Raw genomic sequence first — 6810 nt, forward strand, 5'->3', positions numbered from 1 at the left:
CAATCATGCATAAACTCCATACATCACACCTAGGGGTCTCAAACTATCAAATACCCCAACTACAACACTTCAACACACACAAACAACATACATTGTTCATCAAAACATCAAAACCAAAAACTCATCAACAAGCCTAAACATGCATCTCTACCCATAAAACAACTTAAAACTTACTTAAAACATATAAGGAGCTTAAGATCGGCTCTTACCTCTTGAAGATCGAGAGGGAGACGACCTAAACTTGGAGATCCACGAAAATGAGCTCCTGAGTTCCCAAAGCTCTAAAACTTGGTTTAAATGCTCAAAACTTGCAATGTGAGTTTAAAACTCAAGGAAAATGGAAGAGATTTGGAGGAAGAACACAAGGTTTGCAAAGGGATGGTCGGAAGCTTGCTGTGGCCGAAAATGGGAGAAAGCTCGCCCATTTCGGCTAAGTGTCCCTTTTATAGGTGGCTGGCCAGGCCACGTTCGGGGGCCGAACTTGCCTCCGCATCCATGCAAATGTTCGGCGGCCGAACTTGACTTTCGGCGGCCGAACCTGGACTTCCCTAACTCATGCTTTCGGGGGCCTAACGTGCCTCCAAAACGCATGCATGTTCGGCGGCCGAACTTGACTTTCGGCGGCCGAACCTGGGTTTTCCTCCAAAGACTTCTCATGCAAAACTCATTTAGTTTCATACTTTAAAACCATTAAAACACATTAAAACATTTTTCAAAAACATGATTCTACCCTTCTAGAGGTCTCCGACATCCGAGATTCCACCGGACGGTAGGAATTCCGATACCGGAGTCTAGCCGGGTATTACAATTATTTATATTAATATAAAAAAATAAATTGCAGCAATCGCGCAGGTATTGTTTATATATATTGTTTAAAATAAAAGAAGAAAATATAAATTTATTTTTCTGAGAATGAGATATATAATTATTTAAGGCATAGTAACATTTTCCATCCCATAACACAAACCCTAATTGAAATCACTCACAATGGTCAATGCTTAATAATTGAGTAGGAAAGATCTCTACCATATTAAAAATACATATATGGCAACTAAGCTCGTGCCACTTCTATATAAAGAAAGCAATGCCAAAGCACCATAAGCATTACCAAAAACTCTCCATATTTCCTTTTTCTTGAAAAGCAAAAATGACGCTATTGGGCAAATTGGAGGCAGATGTTGAGATCTATGCTCCAGCAAATCAATTTCACTATGCTTTTAGTTGCAGACCACACCACATATCCAATATGAGTCCCGATAAATTCATGGTTGTGATCTCCACGAAGGTGAATGGGTAAGGAAAGCACCGTCGTTTGCTGTAATTATTCTCATGGTAAGCCTTAAATCTTCAATTGAAACTTTCTTTAGCTTTTATTTTAGTTTTTTTTTTAATTTTTAAAAATTATTAATTAAGTATTAAAATAAAAAATAGATGGATCTCATAAAGTAGCTAAAGAAATAATTGAAGCCATAGATAATGTGAACTTGTCAATCACCTTCAAAGTGATTGAAGGAGATTTATTGAAGGAGTACAAAAGTTTCAAGTTGATCATTAAGCTACACCCAAGGGTGAGGGAAGTTTGGCGCATTGGACTTTGAAATATGAAAAAATCCATGAGAATATATCAGATCGTAATACATTATTGGAACTACTTATTCATTTAAGTAAAGATGTTTCTGCTCATCTCGTGAAATGTCAAAAGAAATTATCATAGATTATATTATGTCATAACGCGTGATATTTCGTGTAATAATTAAATGAGTGCTCTATAATGAAGCTTAAGTGGCTGGGACATTTTTTTGCGAAAAAACTTGCCTAAAATCTATGTCACGGGTTTGTGTTACTCTATTAAAATTAAAAAATAGAGGTTAAATCATTTACTTTCTTTAAAAAAAATAATTTAACAGCATAAAGTAAGGATTAAAATGTTAATTTCAAAATTTTATGTGGTTATATATTAATTTTGACCTAATTATTTTATAACAAGTAATTGCAATGGTCTCATCCGTAGGAAATTCGTAACTAATATATTTTATTTATTTTTATATATTTATTGTGTGTTGAGTATATTATAATAGGGTCCTACATGCAAGTAATAATTCAAAATTTGAAAAATGTGATCTATTATTTTATCCGAATAAAGGGTTAATAATTGCATGCATAGAAGATTCACTCCAAACACTATATTTATCTTCATCCATTACAGTATAAAAGGAAAACGATTTCAGAGGAAAGGAATGCTATCTCTAATACTATTCAAACTCTAAGTAATTCTTTACATTCTCTTTATTCTTCTAAACACTAACTTCAGCATCGGATAGACTGTCGTGGGCATCCACCACCACCACCTCACTGTCGTGGACACCCACCACCACCACCTCACGTTTCCTCTCTTGTAGGTTCTAGCCAATTATAACTCAGTTCCATTTCGGCTACGTCATCAATCCAATCTTAGCAATAATATTTGGTTCCATTGTCGGGAAAGATCCATTAAACTCGTTCTTGGATCATGCCCAGTTTCCTATTGTCTTTCCTCGCTCAAAATGGTCGAAAACCCTACGGTTCCTGATAATACCATTATCAATGAGGGGGTCATCATTTCCTCTATCCCAAATAACCGAGAGAACATACATCCAGTGATCAATGAAGCAGACCTTAATAAAATGAAAAATTAAACTCACATATTCATATCTAAGAATCTCTTTGCTGTTTTTTCAGACAATAAATAATCAATTAGTAGCATTCATCGATCTAGCTAATTTTTTGAAAGTTTTCGATCAATTTTAAATTTATCAATGTGTGTTGATAATTAATTATGGTACATAAAATCAGAGACCATGATTTTATTCATACATATTGTAATAGACATCATAATTTGATGGCGGAATTTAGATTCTATTTATTTGTAAAAAAATAAATTATTGTCTTTAAAAATAATTTAATATTTTTATCAGTATAATAATTTTCATTAACCATTTCTTTTGAATATTCTAAACATAAAAAATTGAAAGATATTTTAGCCGCGTAATTTCCTCGGTGAAATTCATTCAAGCTAGAAGTAGCATAGCACTTTTAGATTATCGTATATATTCACATTTTCATTTATTAATTATATATATAAGTTAAATATGGGATTTACTATAATTTAAAATAATATATTATTTATTTATGTATCAGATTTATATATTAAAATTTCCATGGCACCCTTTTCGAGTAGCTAGAAATACCTAATCTTATGTATCAGATTTAATTATTAAGACTGACTCGCTTTTATATATGAATTTAAATAATTTAAATTAAATTTTAACTAAATTTTAAAATAAATTTAACACAAAAAAGAGCCAATTCACAATTTATCTTATTACTTTTATTCGTAGTAATTATTTTATCTCACAAATAATTTTAACTATAGTGAGTGAGAAACATATATTTAGAGTGTGCAGTATTTAGTTCAAATTGAAAAAATTGATTAAATTTAATTAATTTGAAAATTTAGTTTGATTTTTTATTCAGTTTGGTTCAATTCAATTTTTAATTTCAAAAATTTTGATTATTTTAATTTGGTACGATTTTATGTGAAAAAATCAAACTGAACCGATTAGTGATAATAGTATATTATTTTCAATAATATAGAGATTAAATCATATTAATGTTAAAATATTCTAATTAAATTTTAAAATATTAAAAATAAAGTGTAAAAAATAAAAAATTTGATTACTGCTGGATTTCTCCACCCCGGTCTGGGGCCAGGCCCACGATACCAGCCCATTATTTAGAGGCCCTCAAGCCTCACACTTGCACCAGGTCCAATCCGCTCAGCCTTGAGACCGGACTCCAGTTAGTCTCTTCAACCAGGCCGGCCCAGCATTGTCGGCCCAACGAACAGATCCTTTCTGGGCTCAGTCTTAATTCTACCTTTCGGCTACCCATCCGTCACAGGGGACCACCCGCATGCACGCCCGGGAAGAACCAGAGGCCGTTACGCATAGGTCAGCGATCTGATTTCCTCGTACGTCCATATCAACGAGACAGGGATAGGTGGCCCAATGACATACATTCTGTTACACGTCACTAACGGACAAAAGGAAACAGATAAAAGGAGAAATACAGTCCTCTAGGTCTAAGCTTTTTCCAGTTTTACATAGCCCTTGTAAAACCCTATTTTATGGATCTCAAATCATCAAGTGGCGCCGTATGTGGGAACGAAGGAGATCTTTTCATCACCGGAGTTCCACTCTTACAATACCCATTGAGATCCACGATGGCTAACCACAATGAAAACAACGTCACTCCCAACGACCTGAACTCTGTCCAAGAGGGGCATCAGTTCTCTTTCTCGAGTCCTACTACTCCAAACAATCAACCACCCATTCCTTTCAACCCCTCGCCAAGCCTGGCAGGGAATGTATCCGCCGCTACCTTGTCCAACCAGGACCTCCAAACCATCGCCCTTCAGTTACAAAACACAACCCACTGGCTGGGGTAGATGATGCAACAATGGGGCCTCAGTACCCCAATAAATGTGTTGCCGGTGGTTGAAGAGCCTGGACCACTGAACCTCAACCTACCTTCAACCATCCCCAAACCGTCAGTCGAGAAACCAGAGAAGGGGGGAGAAGAGCCGGAGAAGTGGAAGAACCGGAAGCTCGAGTTCATGGACGGAGGGTGAGGGAAATGATTGAGAATGATGAGGCCGACAGTTATTCTGCCGAAACAACAAAAAGAATAGGAAGTGAAACGTGGGAGGAGGAGTATTGCCTGGAGAAGAAACCCAAACAGGAGGAGGAGATTGTAGACCAAAAGCTGCAAAAGATGAGAGAATAGCTCCTGGCCGAGCTGGGGGCGAAGGACCTTAGCCAAACTCTCCTGCCTACCTCTTCGCCTTTTTCAAAAGGGGTACAGCAGGAGATTGTCCCTAAAAAGTTTATGATGCCACCGATGGAGGCCTACGACGGAGCTGGAAACCCCAGAGAGCACGTCCTGAACTATAAAACCTTCATGGAGCTGCAAACTCTATCGGATGCCTTGATGTGCAAGGTATTCCCTACGACGCTCTCAGGGCCAGCACGGGCATGGTTTAACAACCTTGAGACCGAAAGTATCAGAAGATTTGGAGATCTGGCCACTCGCTTCATCAGCCGATTCATTGCCGGGGTGCCTGCAGACAGAAAGATGAGCTATCTGGAGACAGTTCGGCAGAGAAGGGATGAATTGCTCAGGGAATACGTTGCCCATTTCAATACGGAGGCCTTGCAGATCCCCGAGTTGGATGAGGGCAGAGCGGTGGAGGCAATGCAGAAAGGGACGACCTCGCCCGAGTTCTTCGGCTCGTTGAGCAGGAAGCCTCCTACCTCGCTAGCAGAGCTAATGAAGAGGGCGGAAAAGTATGTAAGGCAGGATGATGCCTTGGTGACGAGCAGGTTTGCCAAAGGAACGACAGATAAGGGAAAAGCCCCTGAAGAAAGGAGGCCAGAAAGGCAGGAGAAAAAACAAGGCAGAAGGCCTGAGCCCTATAGACAGCTCTGGGACCGAAGGGACCAAAGACCCCTCCCTCCTCGGGTCTCAGAACAGAATCCACTCCCCCCGTGGGTTCCAGAGAAGCCGACCCCACTCAATGCCTCTAGAGCCGAAGTGCTCATGGTCGTCCAGGACAAGGAGTTCCTACAATGGCCTAAACCTATGAGAACTGAAGCAGATCAGCGAAATCCTGACAAATACTGTCAGTATCATCGTACACATAGTCATGACACCAACAACTGCTACCAATTGATTACTAAGATCAAGAGGTTGATAAAGAGAGGACACCTCAAGAATTTCGTGAAGAAACTGGAGGGACAGAGGCCTCAGCCTAACCCGGTAACCCAAGCACCGAGGAGAACGGGAGCCGGACCTGTGAATGATGGGTCCAGTTGGACCATCAACATGATTGTTTAGCTGGGAATGGGAACGGAAGAAGTTGGATTTATTAGAGAGGTGATGTACCCACAGTGCCTAGCAAATCTTGTATTAGTCAAAAAGGCCAATGGCAAATATAGGATGTGTATAGACTTCATTGACCTCAATCAAGCATACCCCAAAGATTGTTACCCCCTCCCTGATATTAATAAAATGGTCGACTCCACGGCCGGCTTTGAGTACATGTCGTCCTTAGACATAATGTCTAGTGATCACCAAATCCCAATGGACAGGTCAGATGAGGAGAAGACCTCATTCATAACAAAAGATGGGACCTACTGCTATAAGGCCATGTCTTTCGGGCCGAAAAAACCCCAAAAGTAGTCGAACCGAGAGTCTATCAGATCAAAAACGTGCAGGGAAACCCTGAGCCTCGCGCCTGGAATATCCAGCACCTAAAGAGGTACTTCCCTTACAAAATTTGTAAAGAAAATTCTTGTGCTCTGAAAACATGAAAGAATAAAATAACACCATTTTTGCAAAAGCAACGTTATCTTTATTACTGTGAGTATTAATTCTCTTTGAAAAAGAAAGAACAAATCTCAAAAGGCCTCACTGAGACATAGAGACCTCAGGGAGGTAGAAGACCAGGATCCCTAAGATCTCCTAGCATCAGAAGACCTCACTGAGACATAGAGACCTCAGGGAGGTAGAAGACCTCACTGAGACATAGAGACCTCAGGGAGGTAGAAGACCTCACTGAGACATAGAGACCTCAGGGAGGTAGAAGACCTCACTGAGACATAGAGACCTCAGGGAGGTAGAAGACCAGGATCCCCAATGTAATACTCGGCTAGAGTTCGGCATCGAAAGTCGACTTTCCGGTGGAATCCAGGATGTTGGAATCCTCTAGAA

At 39.4% G+C, this 6810-nt stretch overlaps 1 pseudogene; it reads left to right on the plus strand.

Moving 5' to 3' along the window:
- The first annotated feature begins 1147 nt into the window (after positions 1–1147).
- LOC110607621 lies at positions 1148–1714 on the plus strand (annotated as a pseudogene).
- Positions 1715–6810: the final 5096 nt, after the last annotated feature.

The sequence above is a fragment of the Manihot esculenta genome, chromosome 17, assembly GCF_001659605.2.
Source record: "Manihot esculenta cultivar AM560-2 chromosome 17, M.esculenta_v8, whole genome shotgun sequence".
Lineage (NCBI taxonomy): Eukaryota > Viridiplantae > Streptophyta > Magnoliopsida > Malpighiales > Euphorbiaceae > Manihot > Manihot esculenta.